Source organism: Meles meles, chromosome 2, assembly GCF_922984935.1.
Source record: "Meles meles chromosome 2, mMelMel3.1 paternal haplotype, whole genome shotgun sequence".
In the NCBI taxonomy this organism is placed as follows: Eukaryota; Metazoa; Chordata; class Mammalia; order Carnivora; family Mustelidae; genus Meles; species Meles meles.
Window position 1 is genome coordinate 38,595,023 of NC_060067.1, and position 17,187 is coordinate 38,612,209.

The following is a 17,187-nucleotide window of genomic DNA, read 5'->3' on the forward strand; positions in this document are numbered from 1 at the left end:
AGGCGCCCCGGCTCTGGAATTTTTTGCAGTTACTTTAGCTGGAGATTCCAGCTAAATTCCAGGAGCCATTGTGAACAATCAGGTGTTGGAAGTTTCAGCGAATGCTCATCAGGTGTTGGAAATGAAGTCTCCTCACTATTTACAGACACAGAAGGAAGGGAGCATGGTTGTCATAGTCTCCTCATTGAGACCCTCCAAGTATTTCATGATGCCTCACCAGGTGTGTGAATTAAGAGGCAGGGTGTAGTAGTTAAATACTGACTTCCTGACTCCTGGAGGGAAGCTAAGGCTGCATGTTTGTGAAACTAGTAATTCCTGGGGGGTGGGAGTGGGGGAGTTCCCACTTTCACATTTGTTATAGTCAAAATAGCAGCTCTTAGGGTGAGATAGTTTTGTAGTGTTGTTGTGGTCTCATTCCTAGAAGACTAGCTTCTCAGCCTTCCAGTGATTTTTTAAAGTATTCGATTCTCTTTATTAAATGTCATTCTGTTTAAAATACAGTCAGTCCTTGAACAACACATGTTTGAATTATGCAGGTCCAATTTTACATGATTTTTTTTTTTACAGTACTGTCCTGTAAATATATTTTCTCGTGTGAATTTCTTAGTAACATTTTCTTCTCTCTAGCTTACTTTACTGTAAGAATACATACAAAATATGTGTTAATTGACTATTTATGGTATCCATAAGGCTTTCAGTCAACAGTAAGCTATTAGTAGTCAAGATTTTGGGGAATCAAGAGTTACATGGGGATTTTTGACTATATGGGGTGGAGGGGAACAGCACCCCAGCTCCTGCATTGTTCAAGAATCAACTGTTGCTAGCTTTCTTTCTGTTATTTCCAACTGAATCCTGACATTATGTAATCATGCTAAAACCAGAGACACTGGTTTGGTGGTCTTGTCAGACCACCAAAAGTGAAATGTAAGATATAGATTCATTCTATTACTTCACTAATCTTTATTGCTTTTCAAAAAAATTTTTTGGGGTGCCTGGGTGGCTTAGTCATTAGGCATCTGCCTTTGGCTCAGGGCATGATCCCGGGGTCCTGGGATCCAGCTCTGCATCAAGCCCCCTGCTCTGCTGGAACCCTGCTTCTCCCTCTCCCATTCCCTCTGCTTGTGTTTCCTCTGTTGCTCTGTCTCTCTCTCTGTCAAATAAATAAAAAATCTTTAAAAAAAATTTTTTGTTTATTTATTGCTCTACAAAATTATGAAATATTTCAAGGTCATAAAGTATGAAAAATAATGTAACAGACCTGGGGTATCCACTCTAAGATTGATCAACTGTTGACATTTTGATGTATTTGCTTCAAATCTTGTTTTTTAATTGAAATATTGCAGATATATTTAGATACCTCCCCAATCCCACTTCCTTTTTCTGTCATGGAAATAACCAATGTCCTATAAAATATACATGTATCCCATGCATATTTTATGCTTTTATTATATATATATAAACTCATAATAATATGTAGTACTATTTTGTATTAGTGTACTTTGTATAAATTGTTTCATGTTGTCTAAATCATGTCTCATAATTTGCTCTTTCAATTAACATTATGTTCCTAATTTTTTTCTATTTTTTTTATATATAGGTCCAATTAACTTATTTTAACTTATATCTGTTTTTCCATTGACTGATTATACCGTTCCTCTACTGAGATTGTTTCCAAGGAGTGATTTTCTAATAACATCTCAAAATCAATATGCTAATAATTGAATTTTTAATGTCTCCTGATCTTTCACAATGGCTCCTATAATTGATCTCTTTGATTATGCCAATGGCATTTACATCTCCAATCCTTTCAGCTTCAAGGCTTTGGGATCATTATTTTCATTATTGATCAATTCATTAAACACTGGATTTTTTTGTCTGTGCTAAAATGTCATCTCCCAAAGCGAGGTATTAAAGTAACTTCCCCACCCCCTCGCTCAACTTACTGTAGCAACAGGCTCTTCCTTTCAGAACATTTATCATAATGTATAATCAATATTTATTTATGTGCTGGCTTACTCATTGTCTGTCTTCTTCAATCAACTGCGAGATCTGCAAAATTTGGAACTAGATCTTTATGCTCAGCAGGAGTACTAGAACATGGTTAGGACTCAGTAGATATTTAAATGAATGAATGAATGTATGCAGGCATACATGTGTTATACAGCTCATTGAACTGTAAATTCAACCAGTCACATTCTAAAGAATTGTTTTCTTTAAAACATCAGTAATATAAATATAAGCATGACACATTTACAAAGAAAGAAATATAGCAGTAATGAAATGCCTTTAGAACTTAGCACATTGCCTAGTCATATGTTTAAAATCATAACCATTAGAAATGGTAAATATTTCATGCATGTAAAGTGCTCTTTTTATTTTTACCTTAGGAAATTACCCAAGATCAAAATCACTTTGTCAAACATGTGAACTATTACTTACAGCAGTACCTTAAAATTTTTGTATGAATTAATTGCTTCCTATTAATAGCATGAATTAAAAAATTAATTAAGTATAATTTCAAATACATAAAAAAGTACGAAAATAATACAGACACCTATGTACCCACCACCAAGATTAAACAGATGCTAACATTTAGCCGTATGTGCATGGAATCTGTCTTTGAAGTGAAAAATAATACAGATTCCATTAGCCCCTCCTTCTCGGTTTTTTTTTCCTCCCCACCAGTAACCCATATTTTAGAGTTATATATCTTTCCTGTAATGTCATCATGTATATAAAAAGCATTATAACTGGTTTTTGTGTGTACCCTGGGGCTCTTATTTGAGAAACAAATACATAATTACGAAACAAAGTTAAATACAAAAGTGAGTAGAAGGAGAAAAAAATCATGACATATTTAAAAATGAAGAGTTGATAAATTTCACAAGTATTTCACAATCCACAAAAGTAATATAGCTTTTTAAAATAAATTGCTTGATCTACCTCTATAATACATGTTTCTCTACATCTGTGACCACCTAGTCCTTGATTACTTCTTCTCATGATACCACTTTTTTTCATTTTTATAGAGCAATTAAAAAATTGTTATTCTTCTAGCATGGATGAACGAAATTTATTTTTATTATTGATAGCTGGAGTGTATTAAACTTACTTCTTCACACATGTGCTTCCTTGTTATATATATGCAGATTTTTGCACCATATACAGAGGATTCAGGAGGAAGGAACCCTTGGTAGTGGAGGTCATAAGTTCCATTGGAGGGCAGCAGCGGCTGCTGAAGGACTAACGGACCTGTCTCCAGAAAGTAATGCTTACTGCTTCACTGTCTTACTTCCTCCTTCATTTGTTAAGGAAAATCAATATAAATATTTTACTAATTAAGTATGATAATTTCTCTCTCTATTGCCTACCCTTCCATATCCTAAAACTAAAAATTTTATTTTTAACCATGTGTTAATACTCAGAAAAAAAAAAAAAAAATCCTCCCTGGAAAGAGGCCTATGCAAATAAAAGTTGCCAAAACTTAAGGTCCATTTAACTTCATTTTAAATCTCCCTTCAACTGTGTTTGTTCATATTTTACACACATGGGTTCATTTTGTATTTTTAAAAGTCTTTGTGGTTCATTCAACTTTAATGTTGAGATTATTCATGTTGATGCATGTAGATATAATCTGTTTCACTTAACTACTGTCAAGTTTTCCACTGTACTAATCAATACCATTTAGTTTTTCTGTTCTTTTTCCAAGAGGTGTTTCAGAGTTTTTCCCATTTGTTTTTGGTATTACAATTAATATTGCAGAAACATTCTTCTACATGTCTCCTTGAACATGAGGGGTACTGTCTCCAGGGTAACCAATTAGAGTACAATTCAGGGTTATAAGATGTGCCTACCTTAAACAAATTGCTAACCACAATGACTCTATGGTTTTATCTTCCAATAACAAGAGTCCTTGTTACATTTTCATCAACACCTCATGTTCCCATCCTTATTAATTTTGACAGTCAGCTGGATGTGAGAGTGATTCTTACTGTTATCATTTGCATTTAATTTTTACCATTAATATTGGACTTTTAATACTTACTATTCATTTTTATTTCATCAAATGTGAATTTTCCACTTGCATTCTTGGATTGTTTTTATTGGGTTTGCATCACTTTTATTTTTATTGATTTAAAGAAGTTCATTGTGTTTTCCAGTTGCTAATTCTCTGTTATATGGGTTATAAGTATCTTCTTTCCATCTGTGAATTATCTTTGCTTGTTCCTGATCTCTTTTGCTGTGCAGAAGTTTTCAATTTAATGTAGCAAAATTTATAAGTTTTATCTTTTGCTTCACGTGTAAGAATATTCTCTATCCTGCCACAAAGATATAGTCTCATGTTTTTTGTTTGTTTGTTTGTTTTGTTTTGTTTTCCCTAAAAGTCTAGAGTTCTCTTATCCTGAATGCTTTGATGCTTTTTGGAATTGAAATACGAAATATTTTCCGTAAATTAAAGTAGCATTTGGTTACTATATCTTTCTTTTGCCATTGATCTGTAAAGTCAATTAATTTACTTCATCAGAATTGGAATCCTGACTCCACCCTTACTATGATCTTAGGTAAGTTACTTAACATCTGACATTTCTCAGTTGACACAGCTTCAAATAATGCACCATATGGAGACATTGTAAAATTAAATAAGTTAACAAGTATGAAATTTTTAAGTGAGTTCTTTCCATATATTAAATACCCACTAATAACACCTTAAGTAAATTGCATCCTTCTTCCTTACCCTGATGGTGTTAGGTATACTTTGATAACTAAAGGTGTAAAGATGAAGGCCAAAATACTACCTTTGTTATTAAAGATAAGTTAAAAAGAATAGTTTCTGGGAGCAAGTTACTATGCTTATTCATAACTTTAGAATTAGGCAGACTTTTTCACTTACTCATGGGCAAGGCTGGAATAGGGCAGACTTTCACAGATGGAATGCACAGGTAGGTAAAAATTACCATATTTTGCTAAGATGTTCTTTGAAAATTTGGCATAAGTAAAATTTTATTCATAAATGGTATTGAGTAACTCATTTCTTGTGCTGTTCTTGTTAAATATTGATATCAAGATTATACTGTTTGTTTTGACTTATTTTTCTTGGAAATAATTTGCATAAAACTGGGATCATTTTTATATCAGAAGTAGGGTAAAATTTCTTTATAAAACCATCTGGACCGAAATCTACCCACTCACCGAATATGGGGTTTATTTGTGCATTATGGGTAGATTCTCTTCCATTCTTCGTTCTCTTAAATGATTATAAGACTATTCAGTCCTTCTACTTGTTCTTCAGTGAGTTTTTGTAAATTATATTGTTCTAACAAATTATCATTTTATCTAAATTTTCCATTTTAATGAGATAGAATCACAGTATGATGTGATATTTAGAAATATTTGTTTTATCAGTTAATCAGTTAATTTCCTTTATTCACAGTAGCATTGGAATATGTTTTTGTGTATCTGTCTGCATGCATTTGTGTTTATATGGCTGCTTGTATGGGTACCTCTTTTTTTTTTCTTAGACAATGTCACCAGAATTTTGTCTAACTTATTCATCTTTTCAAAGCATCAACTTTTGGATTTGGTTCATATTTCCTCTTTGCTTGTATTTTTTTCTATTTTTTACTGATATTTATGCCCTGATTTTATTTTCCTATATTCCCTTTATCTGGTTTTTTGTTGGATGGCTATTTCTTATTTATCAATATTTCTTCTTACTATAACAAGCATTCAAGGATAAATAATTTCCCTCCTATATGGTTTTAGCTGCATCTCACCCAATTTAATATAGTTAAATTTCCATTACATTTTCTATTTTCCCCATGATTTTGTTAAAAGAATGTTAAAGTATCCAAATAAGAGGAGACTTTGAGTTACCTTTTTATACTTTACTTTGTGGGTTATATATTATTTGATACCTTTTTTTAATTTTAAAGACTTTTTCTATCCTAGTGTATGCTCATTTTGAAGAAAAATTCTATGACTACTTAAAATGAAAATGAAGTTTCTGTCAGTTATAGGATTTTATCTACCCAGATATGAGTTCAAACCTATTGGTTTTATTATTAAAATTCATTCCTTCGTTGAATAAGTATTGAGTCACTCTCCTGAGCCAGTCATTTCTTTTCTAAGTATGAGAATGTAGTTGTGAACAAAATGAGCAAACTCTGTTTTTCAAGGAGCTTGTATTCCAGTAGGGGAGGAAAGATAGTATGTGAATTAAGAATAAATAGATATGGTAAGTCAGATGGTAATAAAGGATATGAAAAATATAAAACTGGATAGATTGAGGTGAGAGATGGTGGTTATTTTTTATGGGTTGGTTTACTCTTTGGGTAGGAGCCAGAACAAGTTCAATGGCCTTTGGGGAGAGATTCTTTAGTCAGAAAGGAGTAAGCAAGATGGAAGTGGTAGAGAATGAGGTTAGAGAGTAGGTAGACAGATCAAGATGATGAAGAGGATACTGATAATAAGACTTGGAAGCAGTAGACAATGGAAAGGGAAAAAAAAAAAAAGATTATTGGTTTGCCAGCCAACCAGGATTGAAACAAGAGTTAGGATATCCAAGTTCTTTATCTGGTTCATTTACTAACAATCTGGATAAACTTGGAAGATTTATTTAACTCCTTTGATTCTGAAAATTCTCCTCCAATGGTTAAAACTTCTATACCAAATAAGAATGAATTATAGAATCTGTGGGATAGATCATTAACTCACTATGGTGGGATTGACTTATTATGGGCAGCTTCTAGGTTTCTCTGCAGTCCTAAGAACTGGAGAAAGACAATGGCTTGTCAGGTATCCCTACAAAACATGGGGGAGCTTTCAATTTGACAACAACTGCACTTAGGTAGTACAAGTATTATATGGTTATTTTTGTTGTTATCCATTTAGAAGCACTCTGGAAAAAAGTAAATACTTGGGCTTTCCTCAGGGATTTTTGACACTGACTATATATTGTCACTACTGAATTTGCAGTGGTACAATTCTGTGGTACAACTGGAAAATCTCGATCCAAAGGATGATACTAACTATAAAAAGGTTAAGGAGGATTACAGTTCCAGTCTTGGGGATAAACAGTTGATTTGGCTACCCAAATTAATTAGGCTGTGTAGGAAATAACCATGAAGGAAAGCTGTATTTCACTAGCATTTCAATTCAGAGTTAACAAGATACAGTTTCAACTCAGATTTGTGATTAAACCTGTATTTTTGTACTTGTTATTCTACCAAGGATTACAATAAAAACAGCAGTCACTTGTCCCACACTACTCCACCTCTCTCCCGATTTCTGTCCTCACAGACAAATAATTTTAGTTTAAGATTTATCTGATCTTCTGAATAACACACAACTTACTATTATTCATTTGATACTATCCAGTTTCTCCCTCTACTGCATTATTTCTATCAGCATGAAAACATGCAATAACACTCCAATCTGAAAAAAACAGAATAGCTTATTTTGATCTTGGTTTCTCTACCAGTAACAACCAGATTTTGTTACTTCCCTTTGTAGCAAATTCTATTTGCTGTTTCCAATCCTCACCCCTTCCATTCTCTCTAAAATCAAGATTTTGGTCCCCATCATTCCACCAATACTAGTAAAAGTTATCAATAGTTTTTATCGATGAAGTCACTGTTCCGATTTCTGTTCGTGCAAAAAGAATGAATACTGTTACGCTGAAAAAATAAATAAAATTAAATTTTTTTTTTAAAGATTTTTCTTTCTTTATTCGACAGACAGAGATCACAAGCAGGCAGAGAGGCAGGCAGAGAGGGGTGGGGGAAGCAGGCTCGCCGCTGTGCAGAGAGCCCAATGTAGGACTGGATCCCAGAACCCTGAGATCATGACCTGAGCCAAAGGCAGAGGCTTAACCCACTGGGCCACCGAGGCGCCCTTGTTCTTAAAATTCTTGATAAGTAAGCAGGTACTAACACATCACTTCCTCTGTGATACGATCAAGAGATTCAGATTCCGGGGCGCCTGGGTGGCTCAGTGGGTTAAAGCTTCTGCCTTCGGCTCAGGTCCTGATCCCAGAGTTCTGGGATCGAGCCCCGCATCGGGCTCTCTGCTCTGCGGACAGCCTGCTTCCTCCTCTCTCTCTCTGCCTGCCTCTCTGCCTACTTGTGATCTCTGTCTGTCAAATAAATAAATAAAATGTTTAAAAAAAAAGAGAGAGATTCAGATTCCTACTGACTAGTCTCTTATTTTCCCTCCTACTTTTCTGATCACCATTTATTTATCAGTACTTTTTAAATTTTTTTCATAGATCTTTCAACTTTCAGTTGCTTCAGAGCTCAGTCCTTAAACAGTATATGCACATACATCCTGATATATCCTACACATACATGCATATGTATGGGAAGAGCATGTTTCTCTCTTTTGATAAATATGGAGATAGCCTCAAATTTGCAACTGCTTACTCTACATCTCCACTTGGATCGCACATAGATATCTAAAATTAAATGTACATAAAACTGAAGAGCTGGTCTCTTCCTCCAAATCTGCTCCATCCTTAGCTTTCCCAAAGTTAGCTTGATGGCAACTCCGTCTTCATTTTTTACTCAGCAACAAAAAGGGACTGAACTACTGATACATACCATAACTAGGTGAATCTCAGAGGCTTGTAGTAAGTGAAAAGAGCCAATCTTATAATGTTACAAAATTCATGATTCCATTTCTTTGACATTTTTTTAAAAAGATAAAACACAGCTGTGGAAAACAGTTCAGTTGTTGCCAGATGTTGGGAGTTTGAAGGATAGGAACAATAGAGGTTATCATGTTGAAGTATTCCTAGGGTGATAGAACTATTCATATCTTAATCATGGTGGCTGTTATGTGAATCCACATGTGTGTCTGAATTCATAGACCTAGATACCTACAAAACATCCTTTTTCTATATGCTAATTTTAAAATATAATTTAAAAAACTTGGAGATACAGCTAGAACAGGACTAAGAAGAAAATTTTTAAACTAAATGTCCATACTTAAAAGGAGAAAAGCTTAAAAATTAATGATTTAAATGCTATGAATTTAGGAAAAGAAGAGTAAATTAAAGCTAAAATAAATAGAACTTTTGATTTATTTTTGTGGAAGGTAAAGATTTAGCTTACTTACAAGCCTATACATAGTTTCCCCTATGTCCCTTCATACAGTTTGCCTCCTCCACATCGAAAATGTGGTTATAACTTCAAGGTAACTTCAAGGTTCACTGAAGTCAGTGAACTTCTTAAAATTATTATGACTCTTGTAATATACACATTTCATTTTTTGTGCAATTTTTCCTTGTAGGTAATAATTGCTTGTATTTTGATTGTCATTTTTAAATTTCCTATATAATTGTCTTTGGTTTGAATGCAAATTTTTTCTTTGTATAAGCATACATATAACATAACAAATTAAATTTGTTTTGAAGCTATGCTTACTGATATTCTGTTTTCCTATTAAATCTGGACTGTTATCTACACTGGCTATTCAGACTTTTCAGGATTTTCTTATGCCATTAATTTAGGAATTGCTTTGTTTTCTCTTGTGTCTTAGATACTATTTTTCTTCTTTCTTATTTGCCACCCTTTGTTTGGTAAAGAATTTTTCCCTAGGATTTTCCTAAGAAGTTATATATGGAAGGTAATTCTTTTGAGATGTGTCATACCTGGTAGTTGAGTAGGATAAAGAACTTCAACATAAAATTACCACTTATTTTTTTTGATAAGTTTTGTTTTTTAAGAAGAGTTTGTTTTGTGGAGAAATTGAGAAGGTAGTACAGAGAGTTCCCATAGACCCCTCATTCCTCAGTTTGCCCCATTATTTTTTTTGTTAACTTTTCATTTAAATTCTGATTAATTAACATATGATATAACAGTGTCAGTAGTACAGTATAGTAATTCAAAATTTCCATACAAACCCAGTGCTCACTACAACAAATTCATTCCTTAGTCCCCAATACCTATTTAACCTATCATCCCACCTACCTTCCCTCTGGTAACCATCCAGTTTGTTCTCTGTCATTGAGAGGCTGCTTCTTCGGTTGCCTCCCTTTTGTTTACTCCTTTGCGCATTTGTTTGTTTCTTAAATCCCATATATGAGTGAAATCATATGGTATTTGTCTTTCTCTGACTTATTTTGCTTAGCATAATACTAACTCCATCCATATCACTGCAAATGGCAAGATTAATACACACACACACCCACCACTTTTTCTTTATCCATTCAGCTATGAAAACTTCAGCTGTTTCCATAATTTGGTTATTGTTAATAATGCTGCTATAAACATGGGTATGCATGTATCCCTTCAAATTAGCATTTTTGTATTCTTTGAATAAACACATAGTGGGGCAATTGCTTGATGGTAGGGTCGTTATATTTTTTAATGTTTTGAGGAATCTCCGTACTGTTTTCCAGAGTGGCTGCACCAGTTTGCATTCCCACCAACAGTGCAGGAAGGTTCTTCTTTTCCACATCCTCACCAAGATTTTAGCCATTCTGACGGGTGTGAGGTGATATCTCTCTGTAGCTTTGATTTGTATTTCCTTGTTGATCAGTGATGTTGGGCATCTTTTCATGTGTCTGATGGTCATCTGGGTGTCTTCTTTGGAAAAATGTCTATTCATGTCTTCTGCCTATTTTTAATTAGATTTTTCTTTTTTGGGGTATTGTTTTTTATAAGTTCTTTTGTATACTTTGGATACTAACCCTTTATCAGATATGTCATTTGCAAATATCTTCACCCATTTTGTAGATTGCCTTTTAGTTTTGTTGATTGTTTCCTTTGCTGTGCAGAAGTGTTTTATTTTGATGTTGTCCCAATAGTTTATTTTTGCTTTTGTTTCCCTTACTTCAAGAGACCTATCTAGGAAGAAGTTGTCATAGCTGATGTCAAAGAGGTTACTACCTGTGTTCTCCTCTAGGAATTTTATGGTTTTAGGTTTCGTGTTTAGGTATTTCATCCATTTTGAATTTATTTTTGTGTATGGTGTAAGAAAGTGGCCCAGTTTCTGTCTTTTTAGTATTGCTTTCAAGTTTTCCCAACACCATTTATTGAAGAGACATTTATTTTCCATTGGATAGTCTTTCCTGCTTTGTCAAAGATTAATTGACAATATAGTTGTGTGTTAATTTCTGGGTTTTCTCTTCTGTTCTATTGATCTATATAGATATTTTTATGCCAGGACATACTACTTTGATTACTACACCTTTGTAATATAACTTGAAGTTCAGAATTGTGTTGCTTCCAGTTTTGCTTTTATTTTTCAAGATTGCTTTAATCTTTTGTGGTTCCATACAAGCTTTAGGACTGTTTGTTCTAGTTTTGTGAAAAATGCTGTTGGTATTTTAATAGGGATTAAATTAAATGTGTAGATTGCTTGGGTAGTATAGACATTTTAATATTTGTTCTTCCAGTCCATCAGTATGAAATATCTTTCCATTTCTTTGTGTCATTTTCAATTTTTTTCATCAGTGTTTTACAGTTTTCAGTGTATAGGTCTTTCACCTCTTTGGTTAGGTTTATTCCCATATATCTTATTATTTTTGATGCAATTATAAATGGGATTGATTCCTGATATCTCTTGCTTCATAATTGGTCATAGAAATGCAACAGCATACAGTTCTCCCATTACTAACATCTTAATTAATATGGTAATTAAAAATAATAATCCAATATTGATATATTATAATTAATACATTGTTATCTAAGGTATATTGTTCATTTAGGTTGCCTTAGTTTTTAACTTTTTCTGTTCCAGGGTCCATCAAAGATACCAAATTGCATTTACTTGTCACATCTTCTTATGCTTCTCTTGATTGTGATAGTTTCTTGAACTTTCCTTATTTTTTATGACCTTCATAGTTTTTCATAGTATTGGTCAGATATTTTTTAGGATGTTCCTATATTGTAATCTGTCTGATGTTTTTCTCCTCATTAGACTTGTGTTAATGGATTTTTGATGGGAAGGTCATAAAGGAAAGGTGACATTTTCATCCCATAATACAAGGATATATGCTCTCATCAGGATTTTTCACTGTAAATATATTTGGTCATAATCACTTACAGAGATAGCATTTATCAAGTGTCTTCACTAGAAAGTACATCATTTTTCACAAGGAGCCATGAAGCTCATGTTAGAAGTGCCTCTAGAAAGGAAATGTGGCTCTCACTTTAGTAATTCCCCATGGAAACCATCTGAGAACATACTCAAAATGTCAAAAAATGAGGAACAAAAAGACCTAGAAATAGTAAAGTACAGAGGGAAGGGAGAAGGAATAGGAAAAAGAAAATGAAGCAGATACAAAGGGAGACAGGGAAAAAAAAAAACCAAAATACATGTGCTCAGGAGATGTAAATATATTGAAAAATTGGAAAGTTCAAGAAAGAATTAGTAAGACAGGGAACTTTTGTATTTCAAACTTTTGCAATATTTTTAACTTTACCTTTTTTTTCCATCTTCATTTTTCTGTTTCAAATATAGACCTAGCTCCAAATTCTGGTTATTACTTTCCCTGGCATATTTCTCAAATTCTCTGCCTTTTTTTTTTTTTTTTTTTTTTTAATCTCTACAGTCTCCAGGGTTTCATTGTTCTATACTTCCCTCTTCCTCCCACAGGCTCCAGGGACTTGCCTACCTGCTGCCATCATCAGATCTTCCATCTGTATTATATTCCACTGGGGCTCTGCATGGAAGAATGTACCAGTCCCTAATTTCTCCCTATGCTGCTGTTCTCAAAACATCCACACAGTTCTTTCTAGGTTTCTTAAATTTATTTTCTTGCATGGTTTTGTTATGGATAGTAATTAAATTAAAGCAGATAGCAATGAACCATTAATAAACCCTATCACCTACTGACAGTAATGATAATTATTAAACTCTAGATGCTAGGCTTTGTGATAATACCCTTGTATTTAAAATTCCATTTAATCCTAACTACAATTATATGAGGTTGTGTTAATCTATGAAGTATACAGAGGAGTAACCCAAATCAATGGGAGATGAGAAAGTGGCAAAATAAAAGTTACAGAAGGAGAGGAAATCTTAAAATAATGAACAGATTACTTTTTATTTATTTTTTTATAAACATATAATGTATATTTACCCCAGGGGTACAGGTCTGTGAATCACCAGGTTTACACACTTCACAGCACTCACCATAGCACATACCCTCCCCAATGTCCATAACACCCCTCCCCCTCTCCCAACCCCACCTCCCCCCAGCAACCCCCAGTTTGTTTTGTGAGATTAAGAGTCACATATAGTTTGTCTCCCTCCCAATCCCATCTTGTTTCATTTCTTCTTCTCCTATCCCCCTAACCCCCATGTTGCATCTCCATGTCCTCATATAAGAGAGATCATATGATAGTTGTCTTTCTCCGATTGACTTATTTCACTAAGCATGATACCCTCTAGTTCCATCCACGTTGCTGCAAATGGCAAGATTTCATTTCTTTTCATGGCAGCATAGTATTCCATTGTGTATATATACCACCTCTTCTTTATCCATTCATCTGTTGATGGACATCTAGGTTCTTTCCATAGTTTAGCTCTTGTAGACATTGCTGCTATAAACATTCGGGTGCATGTGCCCCTTTGGATCACTACATTTGTATCTTTAGGGTAAATACCCAGTAGTGCAATTGCTGGGTCATAGGGTAGTTCTATTTTCAACATTTTGAGGAACCTCCATGCTGTTTTCCAGAGTGGTTGCACCAGCTTGCATTCCCACCAACAGTGTAGGAGGGTTCCCCTTTCTCCGCATCCTTGCCAGCATCTGAAGAGATTATTTTTACTTTTTATTTTTATATTGTCTAAATTTTAGGCAGACAACATGTTGACTTGTTAGACTTATGTATTGTAATCTGACTGACATTATAGTGACAGACAGTACCTCTGCCATATCACATCATTGTCATTTGTGTTTTGTGGTGGGAATAATTAAGACCTCGTCCCTTAGCAAGTTTGATGATGATAATACAATATTGTCTAGATTCATTATACTATGCATTAGATCTCCAGGACCGATTTTTCTATTAGTTGCAAGTTTATATCCTTAAACAAGAGCTCTCCTATTCCTATTCATATGTTCACTGTTTTATTAAAATTGAAATTAAAATCATACTTGGTCTAGACTATTATTTCAGGACTGATTCCTTATTGTTGTCTCTTCTGACAAAATCATTCTTACTTTCATTTGATCATTCTTATTTCTGGAAGTAGAACTTGTTGTGTGCCCCCTTCCCCATTTTTCCCCCCACTGAGGTCTCACACTAAAATCTATTCACCTTTTCTCACCGTTGTTATTGACTTTATTCATTCATACATTTAACAAATTTGTTGAGTTTTACTGAGTGCCATACATTATTGAAGATGCTCTGGATATAAGACTGAACAAGTCAGATATAGTCCCACCTTCCTGGAAGTTATATTCTAGGAGGAAGAAAAGTCAATAAATAAACAACACCTAAATAATTCTAGATTTTCTTAGTGTTATAAGTAAAATAAAGAGGTGACTGTAAGTAATTACAAGGGTAGCTTTCTTTAAATAAGATGATCTTCTTTTCTGAAGTGCTGACTTTTTTTCCAAGGTCTGAATGAATGATGAGAAAAATCTAAATAGGAATTCTCTGAGGGAAATAATATTTCCTTTACAGAGAAGAATAACTTCAAAGTCCTTAGAGACAAAGGGGAGAGAAGTAAAATATAGGGTCAGAATGGTGAGAAGTGCAGTCTTGTACTCACTGATCAAAAGAGTCAGGGATTCATTGGAATTGTAACGAGAAGCCATTGGTAAGATTTAAGCAGAAGAGTGATATAATCTGAATAGTTTTTTTTTTCTTTTTAATATGCTACAGATGCTGTTTGGCCAAATGAAATTTTAGGTGCCAAAGAGTGGGTGATTCAAAATTTTCAAGGCTCATATGAGTTCTATTTATATCCCTGAAGAAAACTCTGCATTCTCAGAGTTCTTTGGTTTCCTGCAAGAAACTTAATTTAAGAAAACTCTTGGCTATTCCTTTCCCGTGAAATTAGACCACTTTCTTGGTATTTCTTTTTCTTCCACGGAGGGAAAGCAATGAGATTTAACATCTCCATAAAAGGAAATTAGTGATCATGTTTGTAGGTCCTTGGATTCATGAAAGAACAATGTCTTCTTGGCGGTTTGAGTCCAATAATCTGAATGTATGGCATAACCTATTATGCACAGGAGGCAGGTGGGAAGAATTCCGCTCCTTTCTAGCTGTGAGACAGAGGTCTAAGCATGTTCTCTTTCTGGGCATTGGATTAATTTTCTTTAAAGTGAGAGGCTTGGTCTAGAGCAGAGTTTCTCAAATGCAACTGTTGACATTGTGGGCTGCATAAGCTTTTTAAAAAAATTTTTAAATTTTCATTTATTTTATTTTATTATTTTATTTCTTTTCAGTGTTCCAAAACTCACTGTTTATGCACCACACCCAGTGCTCCATGCAATATGTGCCCTCCATAATACCCACCACCAGGTTCACCCAACCCCTCACCCCCTTCTTCTCCAAAACCCTCAGTTTGTTTTTCAGAGTCCACAGTCTCTCATGGTTTGTCTCCCCCCACCCCCAATTTCCCTCACTCACTTCTCCTCTCCGTCTCTCAATGTCTTCTGTTATTCCTTATGCTCCACAAGTAGTTGAAACCATATGATAATTGACTCTCTCTGCTTGACTTATTTCACTCAGCATAATCTCTTCCAGTCCCATCCATGTTGATACAAAAGTTGGGCATTCATCCTTTCTGATTGAGGCATAATAATCCACTGTGTAATCAAAACCACATTGAGATACCACCTTACACCAGTTAGAATGGTCAAAATTAACAAGACAGTAAACAACATGTGTTGGAGAGGATGTGGAGAAAGGGCAACCCTCTTACACTGTTGGTGAAAATGCAAGTTGGTGCAGCCACTTTGGAAAACAGTGTGGAGATTCCTTAAGAAATTAAAAAGAGCTTCCCTATGACCCTGCAATTGCACTATTGGGTATTTACCCCAAGGATACAGGTGTAGTGAATGAAGGGCATCTGTACTCCAATGTTCATAGCAGCAATGGTCACAGTCACCAAACTGTGAAAATAACCAAGATGCCCTTCAATGGACAAATGGATAAAGAAGATAAGGGCTGCATAAGTTTTGTTGCAAGGGACTGCCCTGTACATGTCAGTGTGTTTATCAGCATCTCTGTCTTCTATCCACTACATTCCAATAACATCTCCTGGATGATTAAGAATGCTTCTTGACATAGTCAGGTATTCCTTGATGGGTAAAATCCTCCATAATTTTGAACCACAAGTTTAGAATGATTTTTTTACGTCTATGCACTTAAATTTTAAATGCATAAAGAACTCCAGCAATAGTCAGAGATTCTGATGCACGTTTGATATTCTACATTATTTAGGAAGATATTTTCTTTTTCTTTTTTTTTTAAAGATTTGTTTATCCATTAGAGAGAGAGAGAAGGACAGAGGGAGAGAATCCTGAAGCAGACTCCCTTCTGAGCATGGACTCAGTGCAGGGCTTGATCCCATGTCCCATAAGATCATAACTTGAGCCAAAACCAAGAACTGGACGCTCAATGGTCTGAGCTACCCAGGCACCCATAGGAGAATATTTTTCTGCTAAGAAGTGTTAAGATTCCCCCTACCCTTTTTCTCCCTCTCTATCACCATGACCCTAAATTAATGCTCTGAAGTGACTCTTACTATAAAGAAAGTGCTAAAGTCAAGGTGAATATCCACTTCTCAAAAGGTGGTGTATAATGAATCAAACGTTGCTTGTTCTTCAGGTATGTAAATTTCATCTGTTTTTTGAAGGACCAACAATTCATTAAGGGAAGATGAAGTGGTTGTACATTGTAGTATGCAGGAATAGAAAGTAAATCTAAGTAAGGAAACTTACATTTCTAGATAACTACAACCTTATTTAAATTGGCATTTTCTATTATTTCCCAACATTTTGGAAAGAAATATGCCAACTAGGGTAAAATGAACTTCAAAATATTATATTTCACATTTAGACCAAATGTCTGCATTGCTTATGATACTTCTCCAAGAATCTCAAGTGATTCATCATCTTAGTCCTTGAAACCCCACCTGGCCACTGTTACCTTATTATGCCATATTACATGTGAGTCTTTCCCATGTTTCTTTTCTTGGAATACTTTCCACCCATTTTCT